The sequence below is a fragment of the Microtus oregoni genome, unplaced genomic scaffold (genome assembly GCF_018167655.1).
Source record: "Microtus oregoni isolate MIOR12 unplaced genomic scaffold, Mior012 000050F_006, whole genome shotgun sequence".
Lineage (NCBI taxonomy): Eukaryota > Metazoa > Chordata > Mammalia > Rodentia > Cricetidae > Microtus > Microtus oregoni.
Genome location: NW_024543230.1, coordinates 177,761 through 202,455, shown reverse-complemented (window position 1 = coordinate 202,455; position 24,695 = coordinate 177,761). Strand labels below are relative to the sequence as shown.

Here is a 24,695-nt window from a genome sequence, read left to right as displayed (position 1 = left end):
TAGTTAGGCCTAACCTTAAATTTCCATTCCTCTGCCTTCAGCCTGCTTCCTGAAAGCTGGGATTATAAGGGTGTAGTGGCCTGTCTAACCCCAGACATTCTCTGTCTCTCTGGATGCTCCTTTTCTCTTCTGGGGCAGTTGATAGAAATAGATTCATGCTATTTTTGTTTTGTAGCAGGCTTCCTTCTATTTTGTGATATTTTCAAGGTTCATCCATATTCTAGAATGCAGGAGGATTTATTCCTTTGCTTTTTAAAGGCTGAGTAATAGTTTATTGTTATTTATCTGGTAATCACTTGGTGGTCTTTAGGTGATTTCCACTTTGGAGATATTATGAGTAATGTTGCCGTACACTTTTGTGCACAAGTGTTTATATAGACTTAGCTCTTGCTATTTCTTGGCTGTGTACTTAGAAGTGGAATTGCTGGCTACATTGTCAGTCCATGCTTATCCATTTGATGAATTACTACAAGGCTCTAGGGTCCCTGATACCCACAAGGAGCACAGGTTTCATTAGCTGTCTTTCTTGAAATTAGACCATTCTTCAGGGTGTGTGGAAAGAATACCATAGAGTTGAGGGGCTCTTCTCATCACATCACCTCTGGGAGTTTGTGGTGCTGATGTGACATTATGGGTAATAACTGGCCATTTTCCCAATCTTCAGGTTGGATTCATTACCTATCCACAGTGTACCGTGACTTATGCCATCTAAGGGGAGTCAAGACAGAGAAGGAGGAAAAATTCTGGAATGTTTTTCTTTTCTCTGTAAGTTCATGTGGCGGACTGGGTGTCCTCATTTGTTTAGGGGGAGGGACAATGAGATCACATTTCCATTCAACTAAAGTCACCACCGACTCCACTTGATGTGGTTGTTGAGTTTTCCTGTTCCCTCATTTTACTTTTGCTCCTTTCCCTATTTTACCAGAGAGAAATGTGCTTCCTTTGAGCTCCAGAAGGGTGAGATGGGATCCTTATGCATCTTCGGCTGGACTGGACACTGGAGTGATAGCTTCCATTGGCAGGTGGCAGACCCAAAGCAGAAACTCAGTGACATTCTTGTCTAAGGGTAATAAGTTTCTTTGGTTGTTGAAGAAGGAGAGAGCTGTCCGTTGGTTCCTGGCCACTTAGCCACAAAACAATCACACAGAAGCTGTATTATTTAAATCACTGCTTGGCCCATTAGCTCTAGCTTCTTATTGGCTAATCTCTTATATATTCATTTAACCCATTTCTGTATATCGCCATGTGACAGTGGCTAAAGTTCCCAGTGTCTGTCTCCAGTGGCTCCATTGCTTCTCTCTGACTCTGCCCTTCTTTCTCCCAGCATTCAGCCCAGCTTTCCCTGCCTACCCAAGTTCTGCCTTGCTATAGGTCCAAAGCAGTTTCTTTATTCATTAATGGTAATCACAGCACACAAAGAGGACTCCCACATAATTTGTTCTCTTGAACTCAATAAGAAATTCATGGGGCTGGAGAGATGGCTCAGTGGTTAAGAGCACTGACTGCTCTTCCAGAGGACCCGGGTTCAATTCTCAGCACCCACATGGCAGCTCACAACTGCCTGAATCAGTTCCAGGGGATCTGACACTTCACACCAATGCACATAAAATAAAGTTAAATAAACCATAAAAATAAAAAAGAAATTCATGTGTTGAGCAAAATTCTAAGATTTCAATTAGTGACAAAGGACTCACCTGGGTGTTTTGTGTCCCCTGCATTGTATATCACTCGTGTTGTCGTCACCCAGAGGTTCCACTCCCCTGGACATCAGGAAACCTCCCTCACATGGGTGACCCCTGGCATGGCAGATACTGAGTAAACCTCATTAAGACTTTGTTCAGAGCACTTGGGCTCAACTCCACAGAATATTCCAGGTGCAGAGTTGCCAGACTGAATTTAATCCAGCTAAATTTGAATTTCAGGTCAGAGGGAATACTTATACAAATGTGCAATATAATTTCTTTATCTGAAATGCTAGTGAAAGTGCATGACCTACATGCATTCAGATTTGTTAAACCTGACAACTCAGGAGAAGAATCTTTGTGTTCGTTAAGCAAGAAGATATAAAAGTTCTGAAAACAGATGCCCATAAAGCCAGGGCACATCACAAGCTGTGGAGCAGAGCCGAGAAGACTGACGGGAAAACAGACAAACCCACAGCTAAACTGGAGTCTTCACCATTCCTTGTTCAGTAACACACGGAATTGGGAGAACAAAAAGTAACAAGGTTCAGATGAGCTGAACGCCCTTGCCCAGTGGATCTATTGGGTGTGCACAGTGCATTCTGTCTACAAACAATGAATTCCACTCTTCAAACAGGTGTGTGTCATTCGTTAAAAATCATCCTGGGTCACACACATGCACAAATACAAGAAGTTGAAGAAGCTGAGGTAACAAAAATTGGGTTATTTGGCAATAATGAATACAACTAGAAATCCACAAAGCAACAAGAAAGCATTCAACTATATAGACACTGATGCATAAAAGACAATGCGTCAAGCTAAAGAAAAACACAGAGAACAGCAATAAAATGAACACTCATAGCTATCAATATTTAGGGTGTAAGAATATAGGTCATAGTCATAATTGTGATGGAGTGGATGTATCAGAAATAAACCTACTGAACCTCGAGAGACTACAAAGAAGGCAAAACCATGCCTTGCATTATACAGCTCGTTCTATCAATTCTCTTTTTAAACTCTAATTTATTTTATCTTTATTTGACACATAAGTACAGAATTATAAGGTACCATGTGCTATTTCAGTACATGCATATAGCAGGTAATGACTGGCATATCAGACACATCATATATGCATCATTTCTGTCTAGTGAAAACACCAACAATCCTCTCCTAGCTATTTAGAAATATACGATGCGGTTTTAAACACCATATTGCCCCTCTGTACAGTGGAACAGCGGTAGAACAGTGACATTGAACACACTGTCCACCCTCACTGTAGCATTCTTTGCCACAGAAATGACCTTAAATATGTCCTGTACTGTGTGTGAGTATCTTTCGTTCCTCTCTTTGAACATTTCAAAATGGTGTCTAAAACGCAAAACAATGTCTTCCTATTTTTGTTTTTTAAATGAATTTTTAAGTTATGAAAAGGGTGGATTTTGTTATGGCCTTTTAATCCTTATCTGTCAATTCCTCTTCTCCCACTGCCTTCTCCCTCGCCCACCCCTGCTCCTCTGTTGCTCATCACCTTCATGATCCCAAATATTCATCCGTTTGACTTCATGCCACGTGTATTCCACTAAGACTCCTTTTCCGTCATTCCCCTCCCATGGTCCCCTTTCCACTTTCATTACACAACCCCACCCCCCGACACACGGCAGCCTCCACATCCAGTTTTGTAAATTTAGACCCTGCATGTGTGAATAAATGGCGAGTATTTGCTTTTCTGAGTTTATGTTAATTTTACTTAAGATAATTTCCAGTTGTATGCATTTCCCACAAATGCTTTCACCTTTCCTTTGTATATATGTGTGCATATATTTTCATGCCTGTGTCATAGAGAGTGTGTATGGAGATCAGAGGACTGTGGGAAGTTTGTTCTCTCCTTTCGTCTTGAGGGTCCTGAGGATTGATCTTAGATTGTCAGGCTCGGTGTCACACGCCTTTACTCACTGAGCCATCACCGAGGCCCTTTACCATGTATTCTTTATCCATTCATGTTTGTGGACCTCTGCGCTGGTTCCACTTAACTATTGTCAAGAGTGCAGCAGTAAACATAGACTAGCAGGTATCTCTGTGGTATATTGACTTCGAGTCCATTGTGTATGTACCCAAGAGTGGTATAGCTATGTCATACAGTAAGTTTATGTTCATTTATTTTTTAAAAATGTTTTTGGAGGTGTCTCGAGACTGGGTTGCTCTGTGTAGGTTTAGAGCCTGTCCTGGAATTACCTCTTGTAGACCAGGCTGGCCTCGAACTCACAGAGATCCGTCTGCCTCTGCCTCCCCAGTGCTGTATACTCCGTATTTTCTATGTGCGCGTGTGTGTATGTATATGTGTGCCTTAGCATGTGCATGGAGGTCAGAGGAAAGCATTGAGAGCATGAAGGAATAGGTTCTCTCCTTCCATCATGTGGGTCCCAAGGATTGAATTAGATCATCGGTCTTTTCAAAAATGCGTTATCCACACACTGGCCCTGGGCCACGTTTTAAAACAGTACTAAACTTCATTGTACAGACACAGAGTGCCATGTAATATACCAGTAATAATGAGAGAACTGGGGTAGATAGGGTGTGGATGGAATTCAGAAACACAGCGCATGGTGAAAACTGCTACTTACATAATAGCACTCAGTTAAACCTGTGACCCTGTACCGGTTAAAAAGTTTTCTGTAAGCCGGGCGGTGGTGGCGCACGCCTTTAATCCCAGCACTCGGGAGGCGGAGGCAGGTGGATCTCTGTGAGTTCGAGGCCAGCATGGTCTACAAGAGCTAGTTCCAGGACAGGAACCAAAAGCTACGGAGAAACCCTGTCTCGAAAAATCCAAAAAAAAAAAAAAAAAGTTTTCTGTACAGTTTTGCTAAATGTGGGTGTTTGGAGCCTACCCCAGACATACTGAGTCTCTTAATTTGATTCTTAATTTGATGTTCTTTTAGTATATATGATTGCTGCTTTATACACTGGTGACATGCTATGTCCTGGGGAATAATCACATGTTTAATCTCAAGATGTTTTCTTTACAAGTATTAGATCCATCAGTTTTGGTGAATTAGATGTAACATTCATTGTTACAAATGAAGGTATGAAAATTAGCAATATGCATGTTTATTCTATAATTTTAGGGATTGACATTGTTACACTTGTTGCCATAAAAACAAGCAAATCTCATCAGCTGTGCTATTTTGATTACAGATGCCGCTCTAATTTTACATTAGAAAATTACCATTGCTAAACTAACCACAGCCATTTTAAGCCCCTCTCCCATACACACAATTTTTTCTTTATTGTCTAACACTTGGCTAATGTTTGCATGATTGGCTAAAGGTCAGAATGTGTGTCTCCAAGGCGGGAAGCCTGTAAGCCCAAGGAAATGGATGTCAGCACAGTGGTGGGGAGGTAGACTATGTCAAGAAAGAAGGAAAGAGGCTCACATCCTGACATTTTAAGTCTTACAAAGGCATTAACGGGGGTAAATAGACAGAACGCAAGAGTTCCCTTTGCTCTTCTCTTTGGGAAAAACAAGAGGTCAATTTCTTCACCATGGGTCAAGGCTGTCGCGCCCAGAACAGTTCTCTACCCCACGTCTCTGCCCCAAAGGAGTGAGGAAAAGCACAAAGTCAACAGGAGCCAGGAAGCAGCTCCAGAGTCTTAGGAACAGGAAGGGGGCGTGGTCTGCTAACAGCTGTCCAGAAGAGCACTGTGGCCTCATAGTCTGGGAGAACCAGGAGGCATTCTCCAGAGATGTGGATGAGCAGTGCTTTAGTGCTTGCCTCTAGGGCCCGTCTGGATGTGCAGGGAGTTGTTTACGTGCGAGAGAGCAGCTGTTCCCAAAATGACATGTGCTGCGGGTTAGTTTTTAAAATATAAGTTAAAAGTCAATATTGCGTTATTTTCTCATTATATAAAGGGTTTCAATATGCTAATTTAGCATTATCAGTCCTTATTTTAATAGTCACTATGAAGTAGAAATATTGACTGTAATTCTAAAGAGAGTCAGTCATTTTTAAAATGTGTTTGTCTTAGTGTTTTTTTTTTCTGTAATAAAATACCAAAACCAAAAAGAAGATGAAATGGAAATAATTTATTTTTTCTAAAATATCCAGGTAACAGTCCATCATTGAGGAAAGTCAGGGCAAGAATTTAAGCAGGGCAGGAACCTGGGTGCAAGAATTAAAGCAGAAGCTGGGCGGTGGTGGCGCACGCCTTTAATCCCAGCATTCGGGAGGCAAAGACAGGCGGATCTCTGTGAGTTCGAGGCCAGCCTGGTCTACAAGAGAGAGCTAGTTTCAGGACAGGAACCAAAAAGCTATGGAGAAACCCTGCCTCAAAAATAAAAAAAAAAAAAAGAATTAAAGCAGAAGCAATGGAGGGGCGCTTCTTACTGGCTTCCTCTTCATGGCTTTCTTTCTTATAGCACCCAGGACCACCGGCTCAGAGGTGGCACAGCTCCCCCGGATCAGTTACTACTTAAAGCCAATCAGGTGGAGACTTTCTCTATTGAGGTTTCCTCTTCCAAAATGACTACCTTGTGTCAAGTTGACATAAAAGTAGCCAGCAACTTCTTACTTAGTCTACCTCTATCTTGTGTGTGTGTGTGTGTGTCTTTGTGTCTGTATTCAATTGACTCTAAACTACTAATGTGGATTTCTCCAGGTCATGTTTTCATCTGTTGTGAGAACATGTTGAAACCAATGGCTTTGTTTTCCCAAAGCCTGTCCAGAACCACCCACAAGTCCCCCACTCCAGGCTTACTTACCACAGTAACCACAGTATTCGTATGCACCTGTCATGTCTTACTTATACTCTGCCAAGCTCGCAGCAATTACGGGCATTTGGTACTGTAAAATGGACATGTGGGGAGGGAAGTGTATGGTGTAAGTGTAGGGCAGGCATATTAGTTTAAGTTGTGTTGATTTTGTTTATGCTGCATTTGTTGAACTCTGTGAAGCTGTGTTACTTTGCCTGTCTAAAACTGATGGTCTAATAAAGAGCTGATTGCCAACTAGCAAGGCAGGAGAAAGGCTAGGAGGGGCTGGCAGGCAGAGAGTATAAACAGAAGGAGCAATGAAAGAACGAGGGAGGAGGACATCAGGGACAAGCCACCCAGCTACACTGTATGCCACAGAGAAAGAGGTAAAGAAAGGGATACAAAGAATAGACAAAGGTAAGAGCCCAGAGGCAAAAGGTAGACAGGTTAATTTAAGTTAAGAAAAGCTAGCTAGAAATAAGTCAAGCTAAGGCTGGGCATTTATAAGTAAGAATAAGCTCCTGTGTGTGGGATTTGTTTGGGAGCTGAATGACTGGCCACCCAAAAGAGAAAAGAATAAAACATCCAACAACATTGTGTCACCCGATGTGGAACTAGAGTAAAAGGAAAACCAACAACACAGGTGTACAGGGTAACAAATGCGTGTGTGTAGCGGTCAAGGAAGGACATTGGTTGTTAACTCCTATTGCTCTCTTCATTATTCCTTTAAGGTAAGGTCTACTCTCACAAGCTTGCTTCTTCAGCTAAACTGGCTGAGTAAGCTCCAAGGATTCATACGTCTCTGCTGCACAATGCTAGGATGATAGGCATGTGTGGCCATGCCTGCCCTTTTTATGTGGTTGCTAGGGATTCATAGTCAGGTTCTCATGCTGGCTCAGTAAGCACTGCTACGCACTGAGCCAACTCCCTAGTCCCTGGAGAATGAGAATTTGAAAATAATATCCTTTCCCACTCTGTTGAACATACAAATTTAAATTGAGTATTTTCATTTTCATGCACACAGGATTACCTGTAAATCCTCTCCTAACAGCCTGGACTTATTTTTATTTGTGTGTGATTGGCAATTTGTGTTTGCCTAAAATATAATATTTCAGAAAGTTTCTTACTTAATCAGGTGTGAGTGGCCACAGTTAGCAAATGAAGGTTGACAGTGTGGAAAACTGACTTGGGACCTAGCTTATGGGACTCCAGCAAATATAATAGAAGCTCATTGTTGATAGGATGGAAACTAGGAGATTGTTTATAAACATTAAGAAGTAAGGATTGCCATAAACTATACAAACCACTTAGGAAATTGTTTTGGCTTGATTTCTTAGTGTTAGGGTCAACAAATAGAATCTTTCCAAAACCCAGTGTGAAAAATTCCAGGCTCATTCACACAGTTGGGGAAAGCCTGAAAGGTTTTTCTTTAAGATTAGAAAGAAGACATTTTCATTCAGGATTGTACTGACAGTTATAGCCACTTCCTTTGGGCAAGCAAAATCAAAATCAAAATCATTTGACCTGGAAAAGAAAACTCTCCATATTCATGTGACATGACCTAAGATAATCTCTAAAAGATGAACCCTCGAGATTCAATAAAATGCTGGCTGTGATTGTTATTGCATTCTAAGACACGTGCTTCGTACACGCAGGGTCCTGGATTCGTTCAAATACACACACTGAACTGGCGTCTTGGAGCACATTCTCTTTAGTGGGATACCTTGCTCTGCCTAGATATAGGGGAGAGGGCCTTGGTCTTGCCTTCAAGTGAAGGATCAGACTTCATTGATTCCCCATGGGAAGCCTTACCTTTTCTGAGGAGTGGATGGGGAGTGGGGAGAGAACGGTGAAGTGGGAGGAGGAGAGGGAGTGGGAATGGGGATAGATATATAAAATGAGAAAATATTGAATTAAAAAATTCTTAATTAAAAAAACCAAAAAATAATGCTCCATATCAATAATCATTGTGCAAGGATGACCCAAACTAAGACTCTTAGTGGAGAGCGTGCCTGAACTGGCCATCTACTGTAATCAGATTGGTGACTACCTCAGTTGTCACCAGAGATACTCTATCCAGTAACCAATGGGAAGCAGAGGTAGAGATCTGCAGACAAGCTCTGCAGTGAGCTTCAGAGGGTCTTGTGGCAGAAAGCGAGGAGGGATTGTACGAGCCAGGGGGGTCACGGCAGGGGAACCCAGAGAGACAGCTGACCTGAACTTATGAGAGCTGATGGACTCTGGACCAACAGCTAGGGAGTCTGCATGGGGCCTGCCTAGGCCCTCTGCCAGTGCAGCTTGGTCTCTTTGTAAAGCTCCTAGCAGTGAGAGCAAGATCTGTCCCTGATGCTTAGCTGGATTACCTGGCCAGCATTGATCAAGGGGAGGAGCTAGGTCCTGCTTCAACTTGAAGGGCCATGCTTTCCTCAAACCTATGGGAGGCCTTCACCTTTCCGAATAGAGTTGGAGGAGGAGTGATGTAATGTGGTCCTCTATAGACATAGAGTAATATATTGTAGATTCTGTTCTTACAAGGGATGATTGTGAAAGAGCTATATTTGCAATAACATCTCACAGGCACTCACTATATTTGAGTACCACTATCTAATACCTACCAGGGAGATCAGGGATAGCTGCTGTAACATACTTACTCCAAAGTGCCTTGGTCCTTCTACCCATCTGAGATTCATACACACAGGATCATATTTAACCTCAAAAGATTGCTAATGAACAGAAGATGAGGTATTGTTATCATATTGAATGGATAAGGATAGGTAAGGGAATTGACTCACCTTTGATGTCCCAATGTCTGTTCACCTTTCCTGTCTGGCAGACATCACAGCACACTGGGTTCTTCCCTATGAACTCCTGCTTCTGGGTTGCAGAGATTAAACCCTTTGCTTTACACTAGAAGGTAGCAGAAGGGAAAAGAAAACTCATGAAATAGAGGAAACCAGGATGAGAAAGCACATAAAACCCAGGAGATGGAATGATGGTGTCTGTGCAGACGACATCAATGGAAGGTACACAATGATGTTTTTCCTCCTCCCAGGTCATCTCACCACCCTGGGCATATACAGTGATAACTGTGACTGCAGACACATACTGGGAATGTGAGCTTGTGCATTTCCCATTCCCGTGACAAGACCTCCCCCTCTCTGTGTGCACTCAGGCCCCTACTTTCATGCCACAGCCTTCCATGGGCAGCACAAAGGGGGCAAGGGAAATCGGCCAACCACAAAAATACACAGGTTTTGTTTCCTCTCCATTCAGGCCCTGAAAATTATTCTTTGAGGTGGGCATCATTACTTCCTTTCCATACAGGGGCTCAGAGAGCGCAATGCTTAGACCCAGGAAATTCTCCAGAGGCACGAGATGAACATTGATGCCATCTTAAATGGATTCCTCTGGCCAATACTGGGACAAATGGAGCATGGAAATAGAGAACAGCAATAGATGAAAACAGTTTAGGAAAATGGGTGTTGAGCCATACTGATATACGTCAGCACATGAGTAAAGAACTATGGAGATAAGTAAGCAGTGTACTACACACCAGGTCATCATTGAAGAGGACCAGGAGAATTATAACACATAACCTATCACAGCAGTAAGTGATTAACTAACTTTCACACATATATATCCAGGGACATATCTGCACAAGCATGAGCATATACACAACACACACTAACAATTGTCAATGTAAACACACAGCTCTCACCTCGAAGGAAGAAGAGAGTTCATTCTGGAGTCAAATATATGTGAGTAAACATGAGTGAGACAGGTTTATGTTAGTACAAATTACATGTTACAATGTGGAAACAGTTTCATGAAGTTTTATAAAAACTCTCATTTATTTCAGACTGTCAAAAACCTATAAATCTGATAAGGAAATGGCAACAAACTGCATTATGCATCAAATAAAGTTTCCATCATGGAGTAATCCATGCTTTTAACAAAAAAGATTATATCAGACTTAAAATTGAGGCTTTGTACCCCACCTTGAGCACCAATTGTTGAAGGAGAGAATGCCTGCTTTTGGTCCCAGCTGCCCAGTTAGCTTACACCTGAAACAATCACACAGAAATTGTATTAGTTAAATTACTGCCTGGCCCATTAGCTCTAATTTCCTATTGGTCAACTCTTGCATCTTAATTCAACCCATTTCTACCAATCTGTGTAACACCACAAGGTCATGGCTTACCGGAAAATATTCTAACCAGCGTCAGTCTCAAGCAGGAGCTTCATGGCATCTGCCACACAGCCCTTCTTCCCAGCATTCAGTTCAGTCTACTCCATATAAGTGCTGCCCTATCTAAAGGCCAAGGCAGTTTCTTTATTCAACCAATGAAAGCAAGACATAGACAGAAGAACCTCTTATACCAGCCAAAACCATGGTCCCGGTTGGCAGCTCAGGTCACTCAGATCAGTGTCACTCCAGTGGCAGAACAGCCCTCAGATGCCAATAAGGCCACAGGATGGAGCACAGACTCCAGGCTCCTGTGTGCCCTTTGGTGGCAGCTTGGACCATGGATGTTAACATAGACCCAAGCTGCAATAAGACCGGAGACCCAGAAATTACCTTTGGTAGCAACCTCGGTCCTGATGACCCCATGGCCATGAATGACAAGAAGACCACCCCTCAGCCTGTTCCTCACTGCCTTCACATTTTCTATTCCTCCTCTTTTCACAGCACATGAACCATCCCACTACTCTTTCTCTCCTGTTTCTCCATCACACATTTTGCTCATTGTAATGGAAGCCTTGTAGCTCTGGGCAGGCCTATGGTTGTCTGCCAGCCAGCCCAGGCTTTGAGGACTCTGGCTGGACTGTGAGTGGATGGCACCTTCTGGAGTGGAATGCCATCAGGCAGGCTGGGGATGTCTAACTGCCAGACAATAAGTACAGTTAAAAACATATATGTGTAGTGTAAACATTTCAGCTCAAATGTAAAGGGATCCTGGCCGTCCAGATGCAAGGAATACCACAAAGTCAGTATAAGCTTAGCAGCTTACAGATCTGCTTCAGGGAAAGCTTTCCTCAAAGTAACAGCACTGCTCCATCAGGGAAGTTGTTACAGCTTTGGTCAGACGACAATTAACATATCAAGAAACTGAGAAATACTTTTCCAAGTCTCTGTCCTGTTTTCCATGACCACAAACAGTGGGTATGAGAGTTTCATCCTCCACAACCTTGCCAGGTCTTTGTATGACAAGTCTTTATTTATGAATATTTTGTAGGGGTGTCAAGAGTCCCCTAGAGTTACCTGTCTCTCCTCCCTAAGTGTTAAGGATGTTGATGCTGTATGTTCCGCTTAGTGGAGCATCTACTCACCCTTCTGGCCAAGTTTTAGTTCCTGAATTGTCTATTTTCTTAGTGGCTCTTTTTGAGACTTTCTATATTCTGCAAACAAGAAGACTGTCATCTGATACACAATTTCCAACATTCATTTTCCCAGGCAGGAAAAATATCTTTTATATCACAGTGTACATTTTTCACTTTATGGAAGTCCTAACAGTCCAGTTCTTCTTTTCATGAAAGGGGGTTTGTTATAACTAAGACGTTTATTCCTAATCCATGATCATGAACATTCAAATGTTTCTGTTAAAAGATTCATGTTTAGGTTGTATTTTGGATCAATTACCTTTTAGATCTGCTTTCACTATTTACTGAGTATCTGCCTGTACGTCTTTGTGTGCCGTATGCATGTTTGAGTGCAGATGCTTACTGAGGCCAGAAAAGACTGTCAGTTATCCTGGATCTGGAGTTATAGGCATATGTGGGCCACCATATGGGTGCTGGAAACTGAAGTCAGGTCCTCTGCAATAGCCAAAGGCACTCTTAACCTCAGAGATGTCTCTCTAGTCCTGTGTAGATCATCTGTTAATTTTGATTGACTTTTGTATCCTGTGATATGCAACTTGTCTATATTTATATCTGTCTATGAGGATGTCCACTTGTCTCATAATAAGACAGAAAGACAGGGCAGTGAAGGTGACACGAGAGGGGAATACACAGCCCCTCACCCTGTGATCATTTTTATATTTTTCTGACATTCAAGAAGCCTCCACCCAACTGATAGAGTCGAAATTACCTGCAGATATAATGCAAGTATTACTAAAGACATCTCAAAGAAAGTTTAAAAATTACAGCAAATAAATTAGGATCCGAAGATATGGTTCATTCTTTTATATCACTGGATGTCTTCCAGAGGATCCAGGGTTGATACCCAGCACCTACCTGATGGTTCAGAACTGTCTGTACTCCAGTTCTGAGAGATCTCAAACTCTGGTGTCCTCTGTGGGCATTAGGTACTCACTCATGTGGTGCACAAACTTCCCTGTGAAAAACATTAAACAAATTAATTAATTATGCTTACTTAGGACCAGAATGTTTGTAGAATCACATATTCACCTTACAATTTAATTTACTCAAAGAAATTTTAAAAGGGATAAGAACATATCCTATAGCAATACTGACGAATATCTTGTATATCACCATAGAACCTTCATCTAGTGATGGATGGAGATAGAGACAGAGACCCACACTGGAGCACTGGACTGAGCTCCCAAGGTCCCAATGAGGAGCAGAAGGAGGGAGAACATGAGCAAAGAAGTCGGGACCATGAGGGGTGCACCCACCCACTGAGACAGTGGAGCTGATCTATTGGGAGCTCACCAAGGCCAGCTGGACTGTGACTGAAAAAGCATGGGATAAAACCAGACTCTCTGAACATGGCGAACAATGAGGGCTGATGAGAAGCCAAGGACAATGGCACGGGGTTTTGATCCTACGTAATGTGCTGGCTTTGTGAGAGCCTAGCCAGTTTGGATGTTCACCTTCCTAGACATGGACGGAGGGGGGAGGACTTTGGACTTTCCACAGAGCAGGGAACCCTGACTGCTCTTTGGACTGGAGAGGGCGGGGGAGAGGAATAGGGGGAGGGGGAGAAGGGTGGAAGGAGGGAGAGAAGGGTGGGAGGAGGGGGAGGGAAATGGGAGGCTGGGAGGAGGTGGAAACTTGTTTTTTTTTTCCTTTTCTCAATAAAAAAAATTACTTAAAAAAAAAGAGTTCAAGGACAGCATGAATTGTATAGCTGACGTCCAAGTGGAGGTCTCCAACCAGCACTAGGCTCTGCACTGTATGCATCCAGAGATAAGGTGGTAGGTATGGAGGGGAGGCTACAACAGTTTTGTGTAGATTCTAAAATAAGTCTCCTATACAAATAAATAAATAAAATGATGTATCCCCCTTGGCTTCTGAAAGGCATTACAGATGCAAAAAAAAGCATTTTTATTTTTTACTTTTTAATAACCTATTGTATTTTTTTTCTAGTGGAAAAACAGAACCATTTCAAAGACTCAAAGTATGTAATTTTAAAACAATGTAACAATGTAACTTTGAGAGCCATAAAAATCTTCACATTTCTCACTCTCCTGCCATCTCCACACACCCTTTGCAATGACACCTAATCTCATGTCTCTCTAGTGCTCACTCAGGCCTTCATGCATGACCCATCCCTATACTATGTGAGCTTCTTCCATAGCATGAATAAGCTCACAAGCTTTGCTTCATTCTGGCTTTTCCTGAAATTCTTTTCTGCAGCCTAATCATAGATCCAGCTTTACCAAGGTCATGGTCATCAAAGGAACAGGGTTATCCTTAGGCAGCTGATCACGATGCTGGGCTGTACCTCCTATAACCACCAACAGTCCCAGAAAAACTCGGTGACCAGCATATGCCTGCTTCACTGAAGTGTCTTTGTGTCTTTGCTAAAGGTGTCCCCTACACATGTGTGACTCTTCTGTCCCCTTCATTTTCTTTTCTGTCTCATTGTCATTTCCAATCAGGCACACTGTCTTCATTTCTCTAGGTTTATAAGGAGTCTGGGAGTCAGATGTTCATCCTCCAAGTTTGTTCCTTTTCAAGGTTGTCAATGTCAGGTCTCTTCTATGAGAAGAACAACAAGACTGTAGAGAGTACACACAGAAGGTTGACAAGAAGCTGACATGAGCCCTTGTGTCCAGTATGTGAGTCATCAGTGCCACCAGTGTATGAGTGTGTGTGTGAGTGTGTGTGTGTGTGTGTGTGTGTGTGTGTGTGTGTCTGTATAGGAAGGGTCTGTGAGATGAACAAAGAAGAGGAAGATGTCACTGCACATCTTTGACTTGACTGGATGCAGACAGACTACTCCATCCCTATATTCACTACAGTAGAGTGCATGAGCGTTCTCAACTGCCTTCCTCCCCTCTCCATGAGCTTTCTCTCCCCTTACTCTGCCTTCTAGTAGAACAGGGGGGAAAACTGTGTACTCTCCATGAAGAACCAGCTCCTGGAAAAGAACCAAGTGTGGTGTGGTCTTGCCAGCCTGTTACCTGAGCAAGAGTGACAAGATCATGTGAGACTCACCAGGTCAGTCATTTTCTTTTCTCTTCCCATCCGTGTGACCAGCAGGGGATCTGTGATGCCTTGTAGGAACACATCCTGTTGAGCAGGTAGCAGCAAGAGCAGCACACTGTGGAACAATGGCATTCATAGACTCCCCAGATGACAGAACTCTGCATGGGTTCCTTTAAATGACCAGGACTGAAATGGACGCCATCCCCATGAGACCATTTCCCCGAAAGGGCCATGCATTACTGCATCACATTTGCAGGGAGTGCTTATTAAAATGGTAGATATCTGGGTCCACGACAGACACTAAATCATGCTTATTAAAATGGTAGATATCTGGGTCCACAACAGACACTGAATCAATACCTGAGAAGTGGGGTGTGGCATAGCCACTTCTTTCTGATGGCTGTCCATGTTAAAAAGTATTGCTAGTGGGTTTGACATTCTGTCTTTCAGGATATGGAGTCACAGACTGCTTAATTCCATACAATGTCCTCTTGTTACTCCCATAAATACCAGTGTGTTACATGGCATATCAAGTAGATAAATCAATTCCTTCATGTATGTTTATCTAGATATTCACATAGTGGCCTCTTTTGTGAGCACCGGGTTCCTGCACTGAGAAGACTAGCAGAGTTAGAAGACTAAATTGTCAGTAAGTAGAGGAAAGCAGTAATTGGAGCAACTCCATATGTTATTTGTGCTTTAAAGAACTCAAGGTGGACATAAAATGGCTGTGATGGGAATTGTTGTAGGTGGGGTTTCCCCCAAAGGTCGGTTTCATCAGGTAGCATTTGACTCGAGTCCTGATTGACAAGAAGAACAAGGGATATACAAGCCTTGTTGGTGGGCTTGTCCACATGGACCTCATTTGGTCTACGAGCAGAGGACAAGCCTAGAGGCTGGCGGACAGTGTAGTCATGTCGGTGTGAGGTGGAAAGGGTAGATGACTCTCATAGTCTTTCAGTTGTATTATGACTATGAAAGGAAGATTTGGAGAGAGTCACAATTTCATTCTTGTTGTTGTTATGTTATTGTGTGTAGAATGAACTGAGTAGAAACTGTTGCGAGAGTGGGTTGGAACAGCCATTATGGTCAACGGGAGCCATGCAGCTGCAGTGTGTAGAGAGTGGAACCTTTGGCCATGGCTGCTGTTGGCAGGGCAGTGACTGTATATGGGGCTTATGGGGAAGAGGCGGGGCAAAAATTCCTGGGCTTTTCTGGCTCCATGTCCACATAGTGGTGCTGTTTTCTGATAACAGTTGTTTCTTGTGTTTTTGAGACATTCCCTGGATGGTTTGGAAACCCAATGACCCTTATCGTGAAACTTGGTGATTTAATGACACACATCAGTTGATGAAGAAGCTTCTCTCATCTCTCCAGCAATACTTGCTCACCTTAGTGACACCTGGAAGTGTCATACAATGTTCACCTACCAGAGGAGTAGTAGTAATGGCACTAGTGGTAAAGGTAGTAGTAGTGATAGTGGTGGTGGTATTGGTGGTGGTGGTGATGGTGGTGGTGGTGATGATGGTGATGATGGTGATGGTGGTGGTGGTTGTGGTGGTCGTGGTGGTGATGGTGGTGGTGTTGATGGTGGTGGTGGTGATGATGGTGGTGGTGATGGTGGTGGTGGTGGTTATGGTGGTGGTGGTGGTAGTGGTGGTGGTGATGGTGTTGTTAGTGGTGGTGGTGGTGTGAGTGGTGGTAGTGGTGTTAGTGGTGGTGATGGTGGTGGTAATGGTGGTGTTGGTGGTAATGGTAGTGTTAGTGGTGGTGATGGTGGTGTTAGTGGTGGTGGTGGTGATTTTGGTGGTGGTGATGGTGGTGATGGTGGTGGTGGTGGTGATGGTGGTGGTGGTGATGGTGGTGGTGGTGATGGTGGTGGTGGTGATGGTGGTGATGGTGGTGGTGGTTGTGGTGGTGATGGTTGTGGTGGTGGTGGTGGTGGTAGTGGTGGTGATGTTAGTGGTGGTGGTGACGGTGGTGATGGTTGTGGTGGTGGTAATGGTGGTGGTGTTAGTGGTGGTGGTGGTGGTAATGGTGGTGGTGTTAGTGGTGGTGGTGGTGATGGTGATGGTGGTGGTGGTGGTGGTAATGGTGGTGGTGTTAGTGGTGGTGGTGATGGTGGTGGTGTGAGTGGTAGTAGTTTCACCTCTGGGACCTCTGAACTCGCCAACCATGGGATCATGATCAGATTTATAGTACTAGGCAAGTGTTTCCTCCTGTGGAGTGGGCCTTAAATTGAAACATAAAGTTACTTGGTTACCTCTATGATATTTATGCCACTGTTGACCCATGGGTATATCTTGCCATGTTGGTCATTATTGTAGTTCACAGAGGAATAAGAACATTGACAACTTTCCTCCGCTCAATAGCCTGGTAGTATCTTCTGGTAACAGGAAAACTAGGTAATAGGAAGGAAGGTTTCTGGTCAGTGTCAACTTGATTTTTCCATACCCTGTGGCCAAAGTGTGTGGTGTCTTAAGCAATAGGAATCAAGAGCAATGACAATGACCTGTATTGTCTTGGGGGATCATTGGAAGAGCCCTGACCAACCAATGGAGGGGGTATTCCACACTTGGCACTGGCCTTTTTAATAATCCATGGCATCCCTTTTGACAGGTAACTCCAATTAAACTCATATATATTATAAAATAGTAGGTTTGGCTACTACTATCACATCTGGTCTTTAATTCAGTCTGTAAGAGAAAATATTCCACATCTCCCTGATAAGTCTGACTTGCTGCACTCAAGTGAAGATCTCCATTTTAACACGGACTTTTTAGTCTTTTCCAAATTCTTCCTGATGAGATAGGTCACTGTGCACTTTTCTGTTGCATTCTTGGCCCCAAATCTGGAATCAGCCATTTTCCCCAGGCATCTTTGAGGGGGCAGTGTTTTTAGTGTACTCAATCTGAGCAATGGAGTTGTTGGTGATAAGTAGTTGATTGGAACCAGTGCATGGAATGAGTACTTCAGCATCTTCGAGAGCATAAATGTCAGCCTCTGTCCTGGTTTCTTCCAGGGCACTCTATAGGAGATCATTTTCTTTTCTTGGTTGGTGCTCAACTATCCAGTGTTTCAAAGCACAAGCATACATATTTTATCAATTCTCCCACTCACAATAAAGGTGTGCACTCTCTGTTCCCAATGCACCTTTCTGAATTGATGAAAATGCTCTGGGTCTGCACTGCCCAGCCCAGGAAGCACTAGCTGTCTGTGGCTGTTGGCCACTGGAAATCTGAGCAGTGCTGAGGGTGACATTTATAAGTACGGTTAAATTTTGTTTGTTAAAGCTGACTTTATTTATTTTAAATAGGGTTATATAATTTATTAACCTCCATGTGCCACATGTAACTGAGGAAAACATTAGGCAGATAACCCTGGCCTCATTTCTTCATCTTGTGTTGTGTAATCACAATATGTCCTGGAGATCACTCTATAATTATAATCATGGACTTCATGTTGCCTTCTTAAAAATTATTTTGTTTGTTTTGAGATAGAATCTCAGTATATGGCAGGTAAAACTTGAGCTCACTATGTAGGTCAGGATAGCCTCAAAACGACTATTCTCTTGTCTTTACCATCAGCCTGTTGGCATCACAGATGCATACCATCATACCTGGCTAAGCACATGCGTACCCCATCATTTGGGTCATAGATACACCTGAGATCATGCTGTCACTCTCTCCTTCCCACAGATGATTTTTATAGTTCTGCTCTTGGAGTTCTACATTGTTGCTCTGTCAGAGTCTTTGTGTCTCCTTCCGTGTTCTTTGGGATGGATCCTTAGAAGAAAGACCCCTGGTCCCAGAATGCACGCTTGTGGTTTTCACTAGCATAAGATCCATCCATAGGCTTGGAGAACAGTTGCATTCTCTCCAGCAATGGAGAAGAGTGTCTTTTTGCTCACAGACTACCCACGGGGAGAGCTGAGAGGAGGTGACTGCTATGTGAGAAACCTGTGGTGAGCATTTCCTAAAATCAGGGGAGTTACATGCTCAGACTGGACCCTCTGCCTGTCTTTGTCTTTGAAGATGTGCTTCTCCTTCCTCTTTGTCCTGTGGCTCTGGTTCTAGTTCCACAGTGTGGGAAAGGGAAGTCACGTGCTTAGTGTCACCTCAATGTCCCCCTTAAACAAATGGCTTTCTAATAGATCATCCATACTTGGTTAAGTATGGAGACATGTTAACTGCACTATCAAATGGAAGAAGAATCAGAAAAAAATCTACTCCGCACCCAGGATAACTTCCAAGACAGACACCACACAAGGTTTATCCTCCCTCCCCTCTGTAAGGGAGATATAGCCAGGAGAAGAGTTGGGGCCTGATAGCGAGCAATATGGGAAGGATGGGCCAAATTTTCCTTGGTTTCCAAGGCAGCATTTGTTTTTCTTTGTGGACCAGACAGTTTAAGGCAGTCTCTTTGAATGGTCTCCATGGTAATCCACTTGAGCAGATCAAGAGGGAAAAAGGAATTGTGTGAGACATGTAGATGTGGGGTTAGAATGATGATGCCTGGCACACCATAAACTACTAATTCACAGAAATAAATTGATGACATGGCTGAAGAAAATGTATGTGTGTGTGTGTTTGAGTGCGTGTGTACCTTCACTCAATCTTGTAGAATTCACAATACACAAAGAGAATCATGGCATATTGGTACTTATTATTTTGTTACCTATTTTGAGAAGTATTTTTTCTTTCATTAAAAATATTAATTTATTCAGTGAAAACTAGCCTTTAGAAAATAGAGCCAGGCGCGCCATCTGGTGATCAAAATGTGAGTTGCAGGACTTCAAGGCAACTATGGAGTTTCCCTATAGGCAAGGTTGGGGCATCAGAGGGCAGTGTGGGGGGTCCACTCACTCAGAGCACTCAGAGAGATCAGTGTCTTTAGGATCCCGACATCTGGGGATGCTTAGAGAATTATGCAATACATCTGAGTGTTAGCGTGTACGTAGCTGCCAAAGAACCCGTAGATTAATATACAGACTGCAACTTTCCATTCCAGAGAGGATTTCTGAGGTTTCTGGGGTCAGGTCATCTGGGATCACTTGGACATGTGTAGCTATGCTGTGGGACCATTCTTGTGCATGTTCTCTCGTGTGTACATCATGTCTGAGTCTCTCCTTAGTACCTGGGACTGCGGTAGCTGTGGAAGCTTCACATCTGACTGTTGGTCAACACTGCCTAGTTTTTCTACATAGGGAGTACATGGAATTTCTCCTCCAGCAATGTATGGGCTTTTCTTCTGTCACATTTTCCATTTAAAAGGGTGTAGCATAGAGACAACTCAGTCATTAAGCTTTCCCTTCTAGAGTATGAAGTCCAGAATTACCCCAGACATATGTTGGGGCATCAATGTAAACTATGGAACACACATAGAAATTAGAGAAAATAAAGAGCAATTCTACTTTCTTTCTTTTTTTTTTTTCGAGACAGGGTTTCTCTGTAGCTTTGGTGCCTGTCCTGGAACTAGCTCTTGTAGACCAGGCTGGCCTCGAACTCCCAGAGATCTGCCTGCCTCTGCTGGCCAAGTGCTGGGATTAAAGGCGCTCGACACCACCGCCCGGCACAATTCTACTTTCTAACACTAGAAGAATATAGACAACATCTACTAAAATTGGGTGACTTGCATATTTTGGCCAATTGGAAACATACATGCATTCTTTTATGGCAGGGTTGGTACATGCACACGGAAGAACCAAGACTGTGGAATTCTTGGCCCATCTGTTGGCTCACCAGGCAAAGGTGCTTACAGCCCAGCCCAACGAGTTTGAGGCCTGGAAGCTACTTGGTGGAAGAAAAGAGCCAACTCCTGTAAATTGTCCTCTGATCTTGAACACACTACATCCCAGCACAATAAATATATACAATAAATTCTTGTTAAAGCTATGAATTTTTCTACTGCTTAAGGAAGCAGTCCCTCTTCTCCCGCTGTCCACACTGCTCAGGGCAGAGGTGACCATGTTCCCAGTTTCCCTAGAGCCTTTCCTTCGGGAACTCTGACCCTGAGGCGGTGTTTCACAATGTTCCTTCCATCCCTGCTCTTGCAGGGTGAGGTAAGTGTCCAGGTGGCCGCAGAAATGGGAAGAGTCTGGTCCTCCCAGTTGCTGAGATGAGCAGCCTCTCTTGCCACACAACCTCCACAAGAGGAAGCAGCAGATGAGATTAAGAAAAAAACAGGGGGAAAACGTGGCAGGAACCTTCAGTATTCCTTCCACACCAGGTGACAGGCGGGCTTGGAGTCCAGCCCTCTGAAGAATGTCAGAAAGCTCTGGAATTCATGGACTTCCCTGAGCTATGTGGTAGCAGGCCTCACTATGTTTACAGTGGAAAATCCCCGCCAGTCGTGTGGGAGCGTAATAGAGACACTGAGTTTGTATGTGCAGGGGCTCTGGATTGGGGTGTGTGATAGGAAACAGTCCTGCTGTTCCCACATGGATCAGGAGATGTCTCCTGGACTCAATTTTTAACAGATTATTTTATCACCATGAAATGGCATCTTTTAAAGTTTTTTAAATGCTTTTTTGTTGTTGTTAATGAACAGAAACAAAACTTTTCCTCAAAATATAACAGGACAGGGAAAAACTTTTCCCAATTTTCATTGGTTATCTTTGCCTTTAGATTTACTTTAATCCTGGGGAGGAGGGCTATGTATGTGAATGTCAGTGTCCAGCAGTGTTGAATCCTGGAGGCTGGAGTTGCACATGGTTTGAGCTTCCTGTCATTCGTGCTGGGATTTGAACTCAGGTCCTCTGGGGAAGCAAGTATCGCTCCTAACCAATGAACCATCTATGGCCTCAGCTCCCCAAGGGTTAAGGTTAGGGTTAGGGTTAGGTCCTTCTATGTACCATATAGTATGTGAAGGATTGCAATTCTGTAAAAATCCCTCGGCTCATTTGAGAGATAATCACTGGAAATGTAATTTTTCAAAAGCTTTCCTATTATGTCCAGAAGATGCCACGAACCAGAGTGTACTGATTTTTCTGTTACCCTGAATGCATGGATCCTTGAATTCCCATCAGCCGCCACAGTTCTCATGGCTATAGACCAACTGTCTAGACAGCTTGTGATCCTGCCATTCTGACATGAATCATCAGATGTTACCTGCCTCCACTGGAGGGTGGGGTTGAGACGGGGTGTCTCTGTAGTTTTGGAGCCCTCCTGGAACTAGCTCTTGTAGACCAGGCTGGCCTTGAGCTCACAGAGATCCACCTGCCTCTACCTCCCGAGTGTTGGGATTAAAGGTGTGCGCCACCACCGCCTGGCCACTTGCCTCCAATTTTAACAGATTATTTTTCTCGCCATCTATCTCTCCAGCTCCCCAACGGTGGCGTACATAGTTAACTTACTTCAGTGCATTAGGAATTTATTATGGTGGTACCCTGTCTGCATGCGCCACCATCTCATTCTATAGCTGCTTCTTACAAAAGGAAATTCCCCTGTGGATATTTGTGCCCACTCACAAGAAATGACTAAAGGACACTTCCTTTTACCAGTGGGCCTGCTTCTTCAAGCATCTTGACAATTCAAATCTCTGAGTTTCCCATTTTAGTAAGTTGCACGATGTTTTCATTTGCCCCAAGTCAGCTAAGCACCCGAAGAGAACACCTGTCTGTGCATGTCTGAGAAATTGATGAGTTCCACAAAACTCTAGCTATGTGCACATCTGATATCCTGGTATAATGACTCAGACTGTATCTTAGAAGCAACTGCAGAATTGGAAGGGAAACCTTACTGGCCAAGTTGTGTTCATGTTACCCCTATAAGAGCACAAAGTTGGGAGAAGGTCACCTTATGCTAAAAAAGAGAGAAATTTCCCACATCCTCTTTGCAGAAAATTGGGGAAGCATCAATGTTGGATAAAAGGGAAGCTTTACAGCATAGACCATCCCAGGGATATGCGCCTGGCAAACACAGAGCTCAAATCTCTTGGAGTCTGGAGGTGGTGTGGAGGTTTGAATAAGAATGGTCCCCATAGGCTCATGTATCTGAATGCTTAGTCTCCAAGGAGGGGCACTCTTTGAGAAGGCTTAGATGATGTGGTGTCCTTGTTGGAGTAGATGTGCCATCATTGAAGGAAGTGTGCCACTGGGGGTGGGCTTTGAATTTCAAAATCCCATGTCAGGCCCAGTGTCAGCCTCTCTCTCCCTGTGGATCAGGTAATAGAACTCTCAGCTACTTCTCCAACACCATGTCTGCCTGTGTGCCACCATGCTCCCTGCCGTGATGGTAACAGACCAACCTCAGAAACTATAAGCAAGGCACGTGAATGCTTTCTTTGATAAGAGTGGCCTTGCTCATGGTGTCTCTTCACAGCAATAGAACAGTGACCAAGACAGATGGTGTTTCATAAATTCCTGTGTGCTCAAGGTCTTTACAGTTTTAGTATACGCAGGTTTGTCCATGAAGAGGGCCAAAAGGGGACTACTGTCTTCTGAAGAGCACATTATTTTAGACAAGTAACTGGAATGGCCTCCTGCTTGCCCCAAATGTCACACAGTAGTCTCTTGTATTAATGACTGACATCTTGGAACAGATTCTAGTCAATGCACTTATGAGTATTCAACCAGCCCCAATTCTCCCTCTGTAGCTGCTAATGGGGCAGAGGAAATCCCTTACATGACAGTGGTAGTTTGAATGAGGATGGTCCCCGTAAGCTCCTATGGTTAATGTTTCAATGGTGAATAATTTAAGAAAGATTAGGATGTGTGGCCCTATTGGACGAGGCGTGTCACTGGGTGAGTTCTGATGTCTCAAAAGCCCTCTGCCTCCTGCCTGTGATCAGGATGTAAACTCTCAGTTTCTGCTACAGTGCCCTGCCAGGCTGCCTGCTGCCATGCTGCCCACAGTGATGGTACTGGACTAACCCTCTGACACTGAAAGTAAGCTCCCCATTTAATGCTTTGTTCTGTAAATTCTCTTCAGCACAGCGCCTCTTCCCAGGAACAGAACAGTAGCTCAGACAATGTCCTGTGGCTGTCAATGGACTTGGGGTTCCTGCCTCTTTTCTTCTGTGTTATCTCTTCTTGTAGGGCACAGGGGATAATTTCTCTTTCAATATCAAATTAGTGGCTCCAAAATGATGGTGAGGTAAAGGAAATACTTTGGAGATCTTCCTGCAATAGAGAAGGGGCCCCAATCTTGTTCTACATCGTAAGGGTGAATACATATTACATCTGAGCCATATGCAGAGCATATTCATTGAAAAGTACATGGCAAACACACCACAAACACCATGGAAGCGTACTTGGCAACCACACCACAAACACCAGGTTGCTCTTGGAAGTCCCCAGCAGGCATGGTGCAACACAATGGCAGTGACTGACCAGGATACAACTTGCCTGGGAGGCAGCGATCTGGGGACTGTACCACAGCCTCCTGGAGAGGGGATGGAAAGTCTAGGAAATCCATCCATCCCAGAGTCAGGGGATTCAAGGTGACCACCACATTCATATTCTCTACAGAGCACCACTCTGTATCCCTTGTGCACTGCCCACTTTACACTTAGGGAGGATGAAGTGAGTTGTGGAGCACTACAGTTGCTGCAGTCCATAAATGGAACTGCTCTATACGTGTGCCAGCTTTCCAAACACACTAAAAACGCATTGCTATTCCATAAAACTTCAGCCCTTTTAAAGAAAATAAATGTAGGCATGTAGTTTGAATGCCACCTCCTGGCCTTAGTGGGAACTACATCAGTGAGAGTCTTGGGCCCAGTGGAGTCTATATTTGGGTGGGAGGGAACATTGGCTGTGACCTGGACTTGAAGGGACCTTAGATAAGATAAGGCAGTGTTTTTTCACTTCATTATACTTTCCTGGCACATAAAACTGGACATCTTAGGTATATCAAATGTAAACCCGA

At 43.6% G+C, this 24,695-nt stretch overlaps 1 long non-coding RNA gene across 1 annotated transcript; it reads right to left on the bottom strand.

The window, feature by feature from the left end:
* Window positions 1-5,367: 5,367 nt before the first annotated feature.
* LOC121436901 lies at window positions 5,368-10,479 on the bottom strand. The gene is made up of 4 exons (XR_005972871.1): window positions 10,428-10,479; window positions 10,148-10,171; window positions 9,222-9,336; window positions 5,368-5,524 (listed from the first exon to the last, which is right to left on the bottom strand). It is a non-coding gene; the product is annotated as an uncharacterized LOC121436901 (long non-coding RNA).
* Between the last annotated feature and the right edge of the window lie 14,216 nt (window positions 10,480-24,695).